The sequence below is a fragment of the Rana temporaria genome, chromosome 13, assembly GCF_905171775.1.
Source record: "Rana temporaria chromosome 13, aRanTem1.1, whole genome shotgun sequence".
NCBI lineage: Eukaryota > Metazoa > Chordata > Amphibia > Anura > Ranidae > Rana > Rana temporaria.
In genome coordinates, this window is record NC_053501.1 from 2,902,394 (window position 1) to 2,920,594 (window position 18,201).

At 49.6% G+C, this 18,201-nt stretch overlaps 1 protein-coding gene across 1 annotated transcript in view; it reads left to right on the plus strand.

Annotated features, from left to right (window-relative positions):
- The window catches only part of BEGAIN (brain enriched guanylate kinase associated), a 91,617-nt gene that overhangs the window by 1,115 nt on the left and 72,301 nt on the right, over positions 1-18,201 (plus strand). The window lies entirely within an intron of this gene.

The window sequence follows — 18,201 nt, forward strand, 5'->3', positions numbered from 1 at the left end:
ACAGGGGTGCGGGACGTGGGGACCGATGACCCCCGGGGTGCAGGACGCAGGAACAGGTGACACCGGGGTGCAGGACGCAGGAACAGGTGACACAGGGGTGTGGGACCGGTGACACAGGGGTGCGGGACGCAGGGACCGGTGACACCGGGGTGCAGGACGCAGGAACAGGTGACACAGGGGTGTGGGACCGGTGACACAGGGGTGCGGGACGCAGGGACCGGTGACACCGGGGTGCAGGACGCAGGAACAGGTGACACAGGGGTGTGGGACCGGTGACACAGGGGTGCGGGACGCAGGGACCGGTGACACAGGGGTGCGGGACGCAGGGACCGCTGACATCGGGGTGCAGGATACAGGGACAGGTGACACCGGGGTGCAGAACGCAGAGACAGGTGACACCGGGGTGCAGGACGTGGGGACTGGTGACCCCTGGGGTGCAGGACGTGGGGACTGGTGACCCCTGGGGTGCAGGGACCTGTGACACTGGGGCAGGACGCAAGGACAGGTGGCACCGGGGTGCAGGACATGGGGACCGGTGACCCCCAGGGTGCAGGGACCGGTGACCCCAGGGTGCAGGGACCGGTGACCCCGGGGTGCAGGACGCGGAGACCGGTGACCCCCAGGGTGCAGGACGCGGAGACCGGTGACCCCGGGGTGCAGCAGTATGCAAAATGCAGAACCCCATGGCGACCAATCACGTTTCAGATCAGTTGGCTCTGATTGGTGGCCAGTTGCTATGGGTTACTGCGTTTGTTTCTAGCTCTTGGTTGCGTTGGCGCCGCTCTTGTCGTCACTTTACTGAAAAAGGAAGCAATTGTGTCACAATGCCAAAGCGGGGTCACCGCGAGGGAACAACACGGAAATGTTTTCTCCTTATCTCATGCCGCCATTGCTGAGGAAAACCAGAGGAATTGTTGTATTCGATACGAAAAACTCCCAGCGCAGTGTATCCGGGAACATGGGGGCGCTGCGGGTGGTTTATCAGCATGGATGCCCCCTGAATTTATTGGTGTGTTTTAATAAATGTTATAATGGGCTTTAGATCATTATTGATGTGCTGAAGGTCTGACCCCCTTCGTGGTGAGTGATAACTTAAAGCTGAACTCCGAAACAAACTGCTACATACATGTTTACTATCTGTAGACACAGACATGTTCTGCCAGAGGACTTGTATCCTCTTCAGAAAATCTTGTGACCCGGGCACCCCTGCCAGCACTACACAGCCAGGACCTTCTGCAGACCTAACTGGAGTTCAGGGATACAAGCCTGGTCTAGGACACGCCCCCAGATTTTGATTGGACAGCTGAGGAGCAGCAGCCGCACACTGCATCAAAGGAAGCGCCCTGTGTTTGATGGTCAGCGCTCTGCAGTGTAGAAGAACCTGATTGGCTGCTACTGCTGCCCCTCCCTCTCCCGGTCTGATTGCTGCTGTGTTGAGGATTGTAAGGAAGGAGGTTCAGGTACTTAGACAAGCTGCTGCACATCCCCAACATGACCCCCTCAACACAGACCTACATCATCTCCAACATGACCCCTTCAACAAAGACCTACATCAACCCCGCCATGACCCCTTCAACACAGACCTCCATCATCTCCAACATGACCCCTTCAACACAGACCTACATCATCTCCAACATGACCCCTTCAACACAGACCTCCATCATCTCCAACATGACCCCTTCAACACAGACCTACATCATCTCCAACATGACCCCTTCAACAAGGACCTACATCATCTCCAACATGACCCCTTCAACAAGGACCTACATCATCTCCAACATGACCCCTTCAACACAGACCTACATCATCCCCAACATGACCCCTTCAACACAGACCTACATCATCTCCAACATGACCCCTTCAACACAGACCTACATCATCCCCAACATGACCCCTTCAACACGGACCTACATTATCCCCAACATGACCCCTACAACACAGACCTACATCATCCCCAACATGACCCCTACAACAAGGACCTACATCATTCCCAACATGACCCCTTCAACACGGACCTACATTATCCCCAACATGACCCCTACAAAACAGGCCTACATCATCCTCAACATGACCCCTTCAACACAGACCTACATCATCCCCAACATGACCCCTACAACAAGGACCTACATCATCCCCACCATGACCCCTTCAACACAGGCCTACATCATCCCCACCATGACCCCTTCAACAAGGACCTACATCATCCTCAACATGACACCTTCAACACAGACCTACATCATCCCCAAAATGACCCCCTCAACACAGGCCTACATCATCCTCAACATGACCCCTTCAACACAGACCTACATCATCCCCAACATGACCCCTTCAACACAGACCTACATCATCCCCAACAAGACCCCTTCAACACAGACCTACATCATCCCCAACATGACCCCTTCAACACAGACCTACATCATCCCCAACATGACCCCTTCAACAAGGACCTACATCATCCCCAACATGACCCCTTCAACAAGGACCTACATCATCCCCAACATGACCCCTTCAACACAGGCCTACATCATCCCCAACATGACCCCTTCAACACAGACCTACATCATCCCCGACATGACCCCTTCAACACAGACCTACATCATCTCCAACATGACCCCTTCAACACAGACCTACATCATCTCCAACATGACCCCTTCAACAAGAACCTACATCATCTCCAACATGATCCCTTCAACACAGACCTACATCATCCCCAACATGACCCCTACAACACAGGCCTACATCATCCCCAACATGACCCCTTCAACACAGGCCTACATCATCCCCAACATGACCCCTTCAACACAGGCCTACATCATCCCCAACATGACCCCTTCAACACAGACCTACATCATCCCCAACATGACCCCTTCAACACAGACCTACATCATCCCCAACATGACCCCTTCAACACAGACCTACATCATCCCCAACATGACCCCTTCAACACAGACCTACATCATCCCCAACATGACCCCTTCAACAAGGACCTACATCATCCCCAACATGACCCCTTCAACACAGACCTACATCATCCTCACCATGACCCCTTCAACACAGACCTACATCATCCTCAACATGACCCCTTCAACACAGACCTACATCATCCCCAACATGACCCCTTCAACACAGACCTACATCATCCCCAACATGACCCCTTCAACAAAGACCTACATCATCCCTAACATGACCCCTTCAACAAGGACCTACATCATCCCCAACATGACCCCTTCAACACAGGCCTACATCATCTCCAACATGACCCCTTCAACACAGACCTACATCATCCCCAACATGACTCCTTCAACACAGACCTACATCATCCCCAACATGACCCCTTCAACACAGACCTACATCATCCCCAACATGACCCCTTCAACAAAGACCTACATCATCCCTAACATGACCCCTTCAACAAGGACCTACATCATCCCCAACATGACCCCTTCAACAAGGACCTACATCATCCCCAACATGACCCCTTCAACACAGGCCTACATCATCTCCAACATGACCCCTTCAACACAGACCTACATCATCCCCAACATGACCCCTTCAACACAGACCTACATCATCCCCAACATGACCCCTTCAACACAGACCTACATCATCTCCAACATGACCCCTTCAACACAGACCTACATCAGCCCCAACATGACCCCTTCAACAAGGACCTACATCATCTCCAACATGACCCCTTCAACAAGGACCTACATCATCCCCAACATGACCCCTTCAACACAGACCTACATCATCCCCAACATGACCCCTACAACACAGGCCTACATCATCCTCAACATGACCCCTTCAACAAAGACCTACATCAACCCCAAAATGACCCCTTCAACACAGACCTACATCATCCCCAACATGACCCCTTCAACACAGACCTACATCATCTCCAACATGACCCCTACAACACAGACCTACATCATCCCCAACATGACCCCTTCAACACAGACCTACATCATTCCCAACATGACCCCTTCAACACAGACCTATATCATCCCCAACATGACCCCTTCAACACAGACCTACATCATCCCCAACATGACCCCTTCAACACAGACCTACATCATCCCCAACATGACCCCTTCAACAAGGACCTACATCATCCCCAACATGACCCCTACAACACAGACCTACATCATCCCCAACATGACCCCTTCAACAAAGACCTACATCATCTCCACCATGACCCCCTTAAACACAGGCCTACATCATCTCCAACATGACCCCTTCAACACAGGCCTACATCATCCCCAACATGACCCCTTCAACAAAGACCTACATCATCCTCAACATGACCCCTTCAACATAGACCTACATCATCTCCAACATGACCCCTTCAACACAGACCTACATCATCCCAAACATGACCCTTTCAACAAGGACCTACATCATCCTCAACAAGACCCCTTCAACAATGACCTACATCATCCCCAACATGACCCCTTCAACACAGACCTACATCAACCCCAACATGACCCCTTCAACACAGACCTACATCATCCCCAACATGACCCCTACAACAAGGACCTACATCATCCCCAACATGACCCCTTCAACACAGACCTACATCATCCCCACCATGACCCCTTCTACAAGGACCTACATCATCCCCAACATGACCCCTTCAACAAGGACCTACATCATCTCCAACATGACCCCTTCAACAAGGACCTACATCATCCCCAACATGACCCCTTCAACACAGACCTACATCATCTCCAACATGACCCCTTCAACACAGACCTACATCATCCCCAACACGACCCCTTCAACACAGACCTACATCATCCCCAACATGACCCCTTCAACACAGACCTACATCATCCCCAACATGACCCCTTCAACACAGACCTACATCATCTCCAACATGACCCCTTCAACACAGACCTACATCATCCCAAACATGACCCCTTCAACACAGACCTACATCAACCCCAACATGACCCCTTCAACACAGACCTACATCATCCCCAACATGACCCCTTCAACACAGACCTATATCAACCCCAACATGACCCCTTCAACACAGACCTACATCATCCCCAACATGACCCCTACAACAAGGACCTACATCATCCCCAACATGACCCCTACAACAAGGACCTACATCATCCCCAACATGACCCCTTCAACACAGACCTACATCATCCCCACCATGAACCCTTCAACACAGACCTACATCATCCCAAACATGACCCTTTCAACAAGGACCTACATCATCCCCAACATGACCCCTTCAACACAGACCTACATCATCCCCAACATGACCCCTTCAACAAGGACCTACATCATCCCCAACATGACCCCTTCAACACAGACCTACATCATCCCCAACATGACCCCTTCAACACAGACCTACATCATCCCCAACATGACCCCTTCAACACAGACCTACATCATCTCCAACATGACCCCTTCAACACAGACCTACATCATCCCCAACATGACCCCTTCAACATAGACCTACATCATCCCCAACATGACCCCTTCAACACAGACCTACATCATCCTCAACATGACCCCTTCAACACAGGCCTACATCATCCCCAACATGACCCCTTCAACACAGACCGACATCATCTCCAACATGACCCCTTCAACACAGACCTACATCATCCCCAACATGACCCCTTCAACACAGACCTACATCATCTCCAACATGACCCCTTCAACACAGACCTACATCATCCCCAACATGACCCCTTCAACACAGACCTACATCATCTCCAACATGACCCCTTCAACACAGACCTACATCATCCCCAACATGACCCCTTCAACACAGACCTACGTCATCCCCAACATGACCCCTTCAACACAGACCTACATCATCCCCAACATGACCCCTACAACAAGGACCTACATCATCTCCAACATGACCCCTACAACAAGGACCTACATCATCTCCAACATGACCCCTTCAACACAGACCTACATCATCCCCAACATGATCCCTTCAACACAGACCGACATTATCTCCAACATGACCCCTTCAACAAGGACCTACATTATCTCCAACATGACCCCTTCAACACAGACCTACATCATCCCCACCATGACCCCTTCAACACAGGCCTACATCATCCCCAACATGACCCCTACAACACAGACCTACATCATCCCCAACATGACCCCTTCAACACAGACCTACACCATCCCCAACATGACCCCTTCAACACAGACCTACATCATCCCCAACATGACCCCTTCAACACAGGCCTACATCATCCCCAACATGACCCCTTCAACACAGACCTACATCATCCACCAACATGACCCCTTCAACACAGACCTACATCATCCCCAACATGACCCCTTCAACAAAGGCCGACATCATCCCCAACATGACCCCTTCAAAACAGACCTACATCATCTCCAACATGGCCCCTTCAACAAGGACCTACATCATCCCCAACATGACCCCTTCAACACAGACCTACATCCCTCCCAACATGACCCCTTCAACACAGACCTACATCATCCCCAACATGACCCCTTCAACAAGGACCTACATCATCCCCAACATGACCCCTTCAACACAGACCTACATCATCCCCAACATGACCCCTTCAACACAGACCTACATCATCCCCAACATGACCCCTTCAACACAGACCTACATCATCCCCACCATGACCCCTTCAACAAGGACCTACATCATCGCCAACATGACCCCTTCAACAAGGACCTACATCATCTCCAACATGACCCCTTCAACAAGGACCTACATCATCCCCAACATGACCCCTTCAACACAGACCTACATCATCTCCAACATGACCCCTTCAACACAGACCTACATCATCCCCCACACGACCCCTTCAACACAGACCTACATCATCCCCAACATGACCCCTTCAACACAGACCTACATCATCCCCAACATGACCCCTTCAACACAGACCTACATCATCTCCAACATGACCCCTTCAACACAGACCTACATCATCCCCAACATGACCCCTTCAACAAGGGCCTACATCATCCCCAACATGACCCCTACAACAAGGACCTACATCATCCCCAACATGACCCCTTCAACAAGGACCTACATCATCCCCAACATGACCCCTTCAACACAGACCTACATCATCCCCAACATGACCCCTTCAACACAGACCTACATCATCCCCAACATGACCCCTTCAACAAGGACCTACATCATCCCCAACATGACCCCTTCAACACAGACCTACATCATCCCCAACATGACCCCTTCAACACAGACCTACATCATCCACCAACATGACCCCTTCAACACAGACCTACATCATCCCCAACATGACCCCTTCAACACAGACCTACATCATCCCCAACATGACCCCTTTAACACAGACCTACATCATCCCCAACATGACCCCTTCAACACAGACCTACATCATCCCCAACATGACCCCTTCAACACAGACCTACATCAACCCCAACATGACCCCTTCAACACAGACCTACATCAACCCCAACATGACCCCTTCAACACAGACCTACATCAACCCCAACATGACCCCTTCAACACAGACCTACATCATCCCCAACATGACCCCTACAACAAGGACCTACATCATCCCCACCATGAACCCTTCAACAAGGACCTACATCATCTCCAACATGACCCCTTCAACACAGACCTACATCATCCCAAACATGACCCTTTCAACAAGGACCTACATCATCCCCAACATGACCCCTTCAACACAGACCTACATCATCCCCAACATGACCCCTTCAACAAGGACCTACATCATCTCCAACATGACCCCTACAACAAGGACCTACATCATCTCCAACATGACCCCTTCAACAAGGACCTACATCATCTCCAACATGACCCCTTCAAGAAGGACCTACATCATCTCCAACATGACCCCTTCAACAAGGACCTACATCATCTCCAACATGACCCCTTTAACACAGACCTACATCATCCCCAACATGATCCCTTCAACACAGACCGACATTATCTCCAACATGACCCCTTCAACAAGGACCTACATCATCTCCAACATGACCCCTTCAACAAGGACCTACATCATCCCCAACATGACCCCTTCAACACAGGCCTACATCATCCCCAACATGACCCCTTCAACACAGACCTACATCATCCCCAACATGACCCCTTCAACACAGACCTACATCATCCCCAACATGACCCCTTCAACACAGGCCTACATCATCCCCAACATGACCCCTTCAACACAGACCTACATCATCCCCAACATGACCCCTTCAACACAGACCTACATCATCTCCAACATGACCCCTACAACAAAGACCTACATCATCCCCAACATGACCCCTTTAATCTGAATTACCGGGAGGACCCGTCATGTCTATATATATATTAAAAACTCTTTGCGTTTGATAGAGTAGGACCAACGTGGGATAGGACCCTTATCACACAAAAAATGGGTGGTAGTAGTGAGATGAGGGGGTATATCTCGGAAATCTATCCATGTTTATGTGAGGGAAGCATTGAGGGCCCAGAACAGCTCAAAAGTAGAGAGAAATGGGAGGAAGATCTGGGGACCATATCAGATAGACAATGGAGGAAGAGATGGGAGAGAGGACACATGGTGACAATCTCGCCCGCACATAAGTTTTCATTCCTGAAGATGATACACGGGACGTATTACACACCAAAAAGATTATTTTGCTTCGGGTGGAGAGTAGACGCGAGATGCCCCAGATGCCAGGACACGGGGGGGACCTGATACATATGTTATGGAGGTGCCCATAATTGTTTAGGTACTGGCAAGGGATCCTCAATGTTATACACAAGACATATAAAACGAAGTTGGAGATGGACCCCAGAACGTGTATTTTGGGATTGGGGGAAGAAATTAGCCGAGTAGCCAGTACAATAAAAGCAGTGCCAAGGTGCCTCTTCCAAGCAAGAAAACTGATTGCCCAAAGGTGGCAAGCAGAGAATCCCCCATCAGTAAGAGAGTGGATCAATGTAGGAACCGAAACAATATGGAAGGAGAAGGTAGTATATATTAAAGTGGAGTTCCACCCATAAATATAACATTACATCAGTAGTTTTAAAAAAATGTCATTAGTCCTTTACAATTTTTTTTTTTTTTTTTAGATGCCTTCAAAGTGTTGTTGCTAGGCAGAATAGTTAATCTTCCCACTTCCTGCACCTAGGTGCTTAATGCTTCCTAACCTACACCGCACAGACTCCTGGGAATGTAGTGGGTGTAACTTTCCAGGAGTCTGTGCACTCTCCAGTCTCAAAGAATCATGTGACTTGGACAGCACAGGTACTGAAACCTGATCTGACACTGCTTGTGCAGCACTGAGCATGTGCGAGATCTGCAAGGCTGAAATCCAGGAAGTCATACAGTCTGGCTTCATGATTCCCACACTTAAGATGGCCCCAGTCAATTTCTATTTTATAAAGTGTCTAAATGCTGTAACAACCTAACAAAACGGACCTTAGTTTACAGACTAACTTTACTAGAATACATTAAGCTTGTGTATTACAGGGGAATTTATATTTAGAAAGTGAAATTGTGGCCGGAACTCCGCTTTAAGAGAAGGAACATCAGGGAATTCGGTGAAATGTGGAACCCTTGGTTGGAAAAAATGGGATACCCCATATGAAAGGAAAACCAATTGACCCTGATAGGAGAGAAGAGGGAGGGAGGGGGGGGAGGGGAAGAAATCAAAAAAAATGTATGATATTGAAAGGATTATGTTATATGAGAAATTATAATAATAAGGTTTTTATATGGATGTAATCTGTTTTTTATATGAAGAAGAAAACGAATAAAGAATATAAAACTAAAAAAAAAACTCTTTGAGCTATAACAGTAGACTATCGGCAAAATCGGCAAAGATGCAATAATTAGGTAATGAGCGACGATTGGATAATTTTGGGGTAATATTTTGGTAATAATTGGGTAAGTACTGGAAGTTGTATATAGTTGGGTAATTAGTTAGTAGTTGGGTAATTAGGTTAGAGGGCTGTGATTAGGCAAATCTAAAGCATAAGAATAGAAGAAAGATTCGGCTTGATTCCGGCTCCATCTTTATTGGGGTGTCCCGGAACGTCTCTGCTGGTATCCGGTCCATGTACAGGCCACGCCCAGTCTGCACATTGGTGGGCGGGGCTCTTGTACATCCGTTTCTTATGTCTCCTTGTGTTCTGACCCACCTTCCATTCCTGGACCGCCATGGATAGAAGGTCTGAAGGGTTCGTAGAAACTCAACTTTTTTCACTTTCATGAGACGAGTTGAAAGTCCAACTAAGTGTTCAGTATAAATCAAATAACTACATTGCAGGCCATCCTTCCATCCTTCCATCCATTCCAGGTCATCCTTCCATCCATCCATCCATTCCAGGCCATCCTTCCATCCATCCATCCATTCCAGGCCATCCTTCCTTCCATCCATTCCAGGCCATCCTTCCTTCCATCCATTCCAAGTCATCCTTCCATCCATCCATCCATTCCAGGTCATCCTTCCTTCCTTCCATCCATTCCAAGTCATCCTTCCGTCCATCCATCCATTCCAGGTCATCCTTCCATCCATCCATTCCAGGTCATCCTTCCTTCCATTCATTCCAGGTCATCCTTCCTTCCTTCCATCCATCCATTCCAAGTCATCCTTCCATCCATCCATCTATTCCAGGTCGTCCTTACATTCATCCATGCATTCCAGGTCATCCTTCTATCCATCCATTCCAGGTCATCCTTCCATCCATCCATTCCAGGTCATCCTTCCATCCATCCATTCCAGGTCATCCTTCCATCCATCCATTCCAGGTCATCCTTCCATCCATCCATTCCAGGTCATCCTTCCATCCATCCATTCCAGGTCATCCTTCCTTCCATCCATCCATTCCAGGTCATCCTTCCATCCATCCATTCCATGTCATCCATCCATCCATTCCAAGTCATCCTTCCATCCATCCATCCATTCCAGGTCATCCTTCCTTCCTTCCATCCATTCCAAGTCATCCTTCCGTCCATCCATCCATTCCAGGTCATCCTTCCATCCATCCATTCCAGGTCATCCTTCCTTCCATTCATTCCAGGTCATCCTTCCTTCCTTCCATCCATCCATTCCAAGTCATCCTTCCATCCATCCATCCATTCCAGGTCATCCTTCCATCCATCCATTCCAGGTCATCCTTCCATCCATCCATTCCAGGTCATCCTTCCTTCCATCCATCCATTCCAGGTCATCCTTCCATCCATCCATTCCATGTCATCCATCCATCCATCCATCCATTCCAAGTCATCCTTCCATCCATCCATCCATTCCAGGTCATCCTTCCTTCCTTCCATCCATTCCAAGTCATCCTTCCGTCCATCCATCCATTCCAGGTCATCCTTCCATCCATCCATTCCAGGTCATCCTTCCTTCCATTCATTCCAGGTCATCCTTCCTTCCTTCCATCCATCCATTCCAAGTCATCCTTCCATCCATCCATCTATTCCAGGTCGTCCTTACATTCATCCATGCATTCCAGGTCATCCTTCTATCCATCCATTCCAGGTCATCCTTCCATCCATCCATTCCAGGTCATCCTTCCGTCCATCCATTCCAGGTCATCCTTCCATCCATCCATTCCAGGTCATCCTTCCATCCATCCATTCCAGGTCATCCTTCCATCCATCCATTCCAGGTCATCCTTCCTTCCATCCATCCATTCCAGGTCATCCTTCCATCCATCCATTCCATGTCATCCATCCATTCCAGGTCATCCTTGCATCCATCCATTATAGGTCATCCTTCCTTCCTTCCTTCCATCCATCCATCCATTCCAGGTCATCCTTCCATCCATCCATTCCAGGTCATCCTTCCATCCATCCATTCCAGGTCATCCTTCCTTCCATTCATTCCAGGTCATCCTTCCTTCCTTCCATCCATCCATTCCAAGTCATCCTTCCATCCATCCATCTATTCCAGGTCGTCCTTACATTCATCCATGCATTCCAGGTCATCCTTCTATCCATCCATTCCAGGTCATCCTTCCATCCATCCATTCCAGGTCATCCTTCCATCCATCCATTCCAGGTCATCCTTCCATCCATCCATTCCAGGTCATCCTTCCATCCATCCATTCCAGGTCATCCTTCCTTCCATCCATCCATTCCAGGTCATCCTTCCATCCATCCATTCCATGTCATCCATCCATTCCAGGTCATCCTTGCATCCATCCATTATAGGTCATCCTTCCTTCCTTCCTTCCATCCATCCATCCATTCCAGGTCATCCTTCCATCCATCCATTCCAGGTCATCCTTCCATCCATCCATTCCAGGTCATCTTTCCTTCCTTCCTTCCTTCCTTCCTTCCTTCCTTCCTTCCTTCCATCCATCCATTCCAGGTCATCCTTCCATCCATCCATTCCAGGTTATCCTTCTATCCATCCTATTCTAGGTCATCCTTCCATCCATCCATTCCAGGTCCTTTAGAACAAAAGGTGTGCAATAGAGCTGCACGATTTTGGCCAAAATGAGAATCACGATTTTTTTGCTTAGAATGAAGATCACGATTCTCACGGCGTAAAATCTTTTACATTTATACAAAAAAAAAAAAAAAAAAATGGGCTAACTTTACAGGCTAGTTTTTTTTTTAAATTCATTAAAGTAATTTTTTCCCAAAAAATTGCATTTAAAAAGACAGCTGCGCAAATACAGTGCAACATAAAATATTGCAGCAACCGCCATTTTATTCTCTAGGGTCTCTACTAAAAAATGATATAATGTTTGGGGGGTAAGTAATTTTTTAGCAAAAAAAATAATGATTTTAACTTGAAAAGAGCTGTCAGAAAAAGGTTTGTAGGTAGATTCAGAGAGAATGGTGTAAACTTGCGGCGGCATAGCTTAGCGTGTTTAGGCTACGCCGCCGTAAGTTAGCGAGGCAAGTACGTGATTCTCAAAGTACTTGCCTGCTAAGTTACGGCGGCGTAGCCAAAAGCGGGCAGGCGTAAGGGCGCCTAATTCAAATTTGTCTGAGGGGGCGTGTTTAATGGTAATGAGGCTTGACCCAACGTGATTGACGTTTTTTTCAACTGCGCATGCGCCGGGCGCCTACTTTTCCCAGTGTGCATTGCGGCTAAGTACGCCGTATGGGCCTATTGATTTCGACGTGGATGTAAACAACGTAAATCCCTATTCATGGATGACTTACGCAAACGATGTAAAAATTTAGAATTTCGACGCGGGAACGGCGGCCATACTTTAACATTACTATTCCATCTATTAGATGGAATAACTTTAGGCCTGATAATGCCTTACAGAAACGGTGTAAATGTATTGCGTCGGGCGTACGTTCGTGAATCGGCATATCTACTAATTTACATAATCTACGCCGAACGCAATGGAAGCGCCACCTAGCGGCCAGCCTCAATATTGCAACCTAAGATAGGACGGCGCAAGCCATCGTATCTTAGATATGTTTAAGCGTATCTCTGTTTGAGCATACACTTAAACATAAGTCGGCCTGGTTTCTGAGTTAGGCCGGCTTATCTACTGATACACCGACCTAACTCTTACTGAATCTTCCTATTGGTGTTTAAGTGGTTAAACATTCCTAATTTACATACAGAAGTTTATTCCTTACCTGTAAAAGTCAATGTGATACAATGTTTAGACTTAACTTTCCACTGATCAAGAATGTTTTCAAAACTTGGCAGGCTGCCCAGACTTTGACTTTTGGCTGAGAGCAGAGAGGAAATTCTTTTCATGTCAAAGATCGTGAAACCCTGTGTCAGAAATCGCAACGGGAAAAAGATCGCGATAACGATGCTTGGCGATTAATCGTGCAGCTCTAGTACTGTGCAAAGTCTTACCATTCATATTCCTTTAGAAAGCAGCCACAGCCTGAGGAGGAACTCCGGTCCCCTGTCTGCATGCAGCAGAGTGGGACCCTCACTCTCTGTGGGGAATCAGTGGTCTCTCTGCAGAGGTCCGGTATGCCCCCTGCTCAGTTACAAGTTCTCCAATCAGCTGAACTTCTGCTCCCTGCTGGTTGGAGGACTATAGGTCTCGGCATGTCAGTCCTCTGCAGAGAGACCCCTGCATACAGACAACTGACCAAGGCTACATCTCTGCAGCTTGCTGGCAGTGGACAGGCCTTTCTGGTCAGGCTCCAGTCCTGTGATCTCTGTGGGGGGTAATAAACACCTGGAGGGGGGACACGGACACAATACTCAGCATGCGTGTTCCTCACATGAGAAGATACAGTATATCTAACACTAAGTCCTCCTTCTTATGGATAAACTCCGTTCCTTGGTGGCTTTTATATCCCAGATATCGGCTTTGCTTGGACCCGGCCCTATTCCCGTCCTCCCGCCCCTCCCCCCACTATGGGCTCCATGTTGTATAAAGTTGTATAAAGCCGGGTGAAGGGTTGTCATGGACTTGTATGGAGGAAATATCTCTCTGGCATTCCTCAGGCCTCACCTCCTCCATAAAAAGTGATAAAACATTCAGAGCGTTCTTCAATAATAGATGACGAGAACCTTCCGGATCAGAGACTTCATTCCATCGTAGACTTTGCCAACTTCATGGGCGTCTTTCCAGCTCCTGATCATTCTGTGAGAGCTGGCCGATGTGGGGCCCCATCATTCCACATTGGGGGCCACATAGATGTGGGGATCCACCATTCCACATTGGGGGCCACATAGATGTGGGGATCCACTATTCCACATTGGGGGCCACATTGTGAGAGCTGGCCGATGTGGGGACCAAGCATTCCACATTGGGGGCCACACTGCGGGAGCTGGCAGATATGGGGATCCACCATTCCACATTGGGGGCCACACTGTGGGAGCTGGCAGATATGGGGACCCAATATTCCACATTGGGGGCCACACTGTGGGAGCTGGCAGATGTGGGGACCCAGCATTCTACATTGAGGGCCACACTGCGGGAGCTGGCAGATATGGGGACCCACTATTCCACATTGGGGGCCACACTGTGGGAGCTGGCAGATGTGGGGATCCAGCATTCTACATTGAGGGCCACACTGTGGGAGCTGGCAGATGTGGGGACCCACCATTCCACATTGGGGGCCAAATTGGGGGCCACACTGCAGGTTCTGGTGACAACTCATGTGGATTGTCTATCTTTTTCGGTCTCCGGACATTAGGGTAATAAAGGGTAAATCTCCCTATCGGGGGCCCCACAATATAAACCTGGTATGAAAAGTGTAATGAGAGCACCAGACAGAGGAGCCGAGAGTCCAAAACATGAAGACATGAAACGGCCGATGCGTTTTGGGGGCTCACAGATCTCCCCTCCCCCAGGAGGACTCGGAATGACCCGGTCACCAGAAATAATGATTGGAGGGATGCCGAGTGATGAGGGCGGTGTAGCAGCGCTATTGCATTTTGGGCATCAGAGGGTGACAACTGACCAATGTCTGACCAAACCGGCCGAGGGTGACAACTGACCAATGTCTGACTAAACCGGCAGAGGGTGACAACTGACCAATGTCTGACCAAACCGGCAGAGGGTGACAACTGACCAATGTCTGACCAAACCGGCCGAGGGTGACAACTGACCAATGTCTGACCAAACCGGCCGAGGGTGACAACTGACCAATGTCTGACCAAACCGGCTGAGGGTGACAACTGACCAATGTCTGACCAAACCGGCCAAGGGTGACAACTGACCAATGTCTGACCAAACCGGCCAAGGGTGACAACTGACCAATGTCTGACCAAACCGGCCAAGGGTGGCAACTGACCAATGTCTGACCAAACCGGCAGAGGGTGACAACTGACCAATGTCTGACCAAACCGGCAGAGGGTGACAACTGACCAATGTCTGACCAAACCGGCAGAGGGTGACAACTGACCAATGTCTGACCAAACCGGCCGAGGGTGACAACTGACCAATGTCTGACCAAACTGGCAGAGGGTGACAACTGACCAATGTCTGACCAAACCGGCCGAGGGTGACAACTGACCCCATCCCCTTGTGGGGCAATCCTAATAGCCGTGACCTGGTGCCAATTCCATCAAAGAAAATTGTGACCACGAAGGGTTCCCGGCCCTCTCCACCATCAAGAACTTCCTCTTATATTCCGTCACCCCCCACGTGGCGCGATAACCTCCGGACTGTATACTGCGCATGCACCACAATCCCTGTACAGATATTAGGAAATTCCTGGCAGGAAACCTATAAAGTCCCTTCTACCAATAGACCCGACCTGCCGACAAGTTTTAGTTTTTGAGTTTTTTGGGTGTAAGTTGGGTGTTGTGCGGTTGGCCCCCCAAGCGCGGTGTGACTTTTGCGGGACCTCTTGGCCTTCATGTAGATGTGGAGAACCTTGTAAGCCAAGGATGTGAAATAATCTAGGACTCTGTGTAATGATCGCCGGGGATTGTGGCCCCCGTACAGCAGCACACAATATCCATAGTGCCGATCATTGGCTGCCATGCCGCGGGCTGCATCTGCTACCCATCCATCCACCACCCCGGCGAGCGGCCTGTCGGGACACCGCGCCATAAATCAGGCCGTTCCCGGGGTGAGGACCTTTAAACAAGATGCAATTATTTCCAGCCTCCGGACAAAACCAAAAGCCCGGAATGCCGGAGAGACGTGCAATTTGTGGGCCACAGGTGGGGGGGGGAGCTGCTTCTGATCTGATGGTGCAACTGCAGAGGAAGCTTCTTCCCGGGTAATGAGCGAGGAGCGTGTGAGGGAGCGTGCGCTCGGTCGCCATGGCGATAGCTGTCACGAAGCTCCACTTGTTTATGCTGGAAGGATAGAGTGCGGCGCTAGGAAGCAGGATGGTGCTTTTCTGGGGGGGGGGGGGGATCATCAACGGTCAATCACTTTCATGTATCAAATGCAGGTTCTGTCCACCAACGCCGCCCATCGCCAGCGCCCTCGTGTCAGCTCAGCGCGTTCCGAAATTTAAATATTTTACTTCTCTTACCACTTGTTCAAATTTTTCACATCAACAGTTTGTCTTTATTGAGGCCACCATTGGATGTCTTGCATTATCCACTTGGCGCCCCCCAGGCCGTAGGGTGACCACGTGTCCCGGGCACCTTCATTCCAGGACAATACAGTGTCCCGGAATGAAACTGACACAGCCACACCCCCCCCCTCCCGGGCCAATCTGATGCCCCCAAAAAAGCCCGCCACATCACCCTTTACTCACTGACCGTACTTGTCCTGGCCGGGAATGCCTGGAGGAGCACAATCCCCGCCCCCTGCTTTTGATTGGATAAATCATAAATCACGCCTTTTGTGTCCAATCACTGTGCTGTGATTCGTTACACCACAAGCTGATTTCTGTGAAGGGAGGGTGTCCCTGAATTGTAGTTTGGAAATGTGTTCACCCTACCAGGCCGTCTTATGGGTCTTCCAGGATTCCTCGCAGGATCCCTGATGGGTCTTCCAGGATTCCTCGCAGGATCCCTGTTGGGTCTTCCAGAATTCCTCGCAGGATCCCTGTTGGGTCTTCCAGGATTCCTCGCAGGATCCCTGATGGCTCTTCCAGGATTCCTCGCAGGATCCCTGTTGGGTCTTCCAGAATTCCTCGCAGGATCCCTGTTGGGTCTTCCAGGATTCCTCGCAGGATCCCTGATGGCTCTTCCAGGATTCCTCGCAGGATCCCTGTTGGGTCTTCCAGAATTCCTCGCAGGATCCCTGTTGGGTCTTCCAGGATTCCTCGCAGGATCCCTGTTGGGTCTTCCAGGATTCCTCGCAGGATCCCTGTTGGGTCTTCCAGGATTCCTCGCAGGATCCCTGATGGCTCTTCCAGGATTCCTCGCAGGATCCCTGATGGCTCTTCCAGGATTCCTTGCAGGATCCCTGTTGGGTCTTCCAGGATTCCTCGCAGGATCCCTGTTGGGTCTTCCAGGATACCTCGCAGGATCCCTGTTGGGTCTTCCAGGATTCTTTGCAGGATCCCTGTTGGGTCTTTCAGGATTCCTCGCAGGATCCCCGGCTTTGTGGGGGGATATCTTCGAGCTTCGTGCCGGAACTGAAGGCTCCTACGAGTATGTGTGGGAGTGATGTCATTGTGGCTTCAGCCAATCACAGCACCGGAGCTCTCGCACCTGGAAGAAAGACAGGGGGAAGATGTCAGCCCTCTCAGGAAGGCTCCGTTCCAAGGCGAGTATTTCATCGTATGCGATGCACCTGGAAAAGGACCTGGCCAATTTTTTGCGATTCGGCGCTGCGACGCTTTAACTGACAATTGCGCGGTCGTGTGA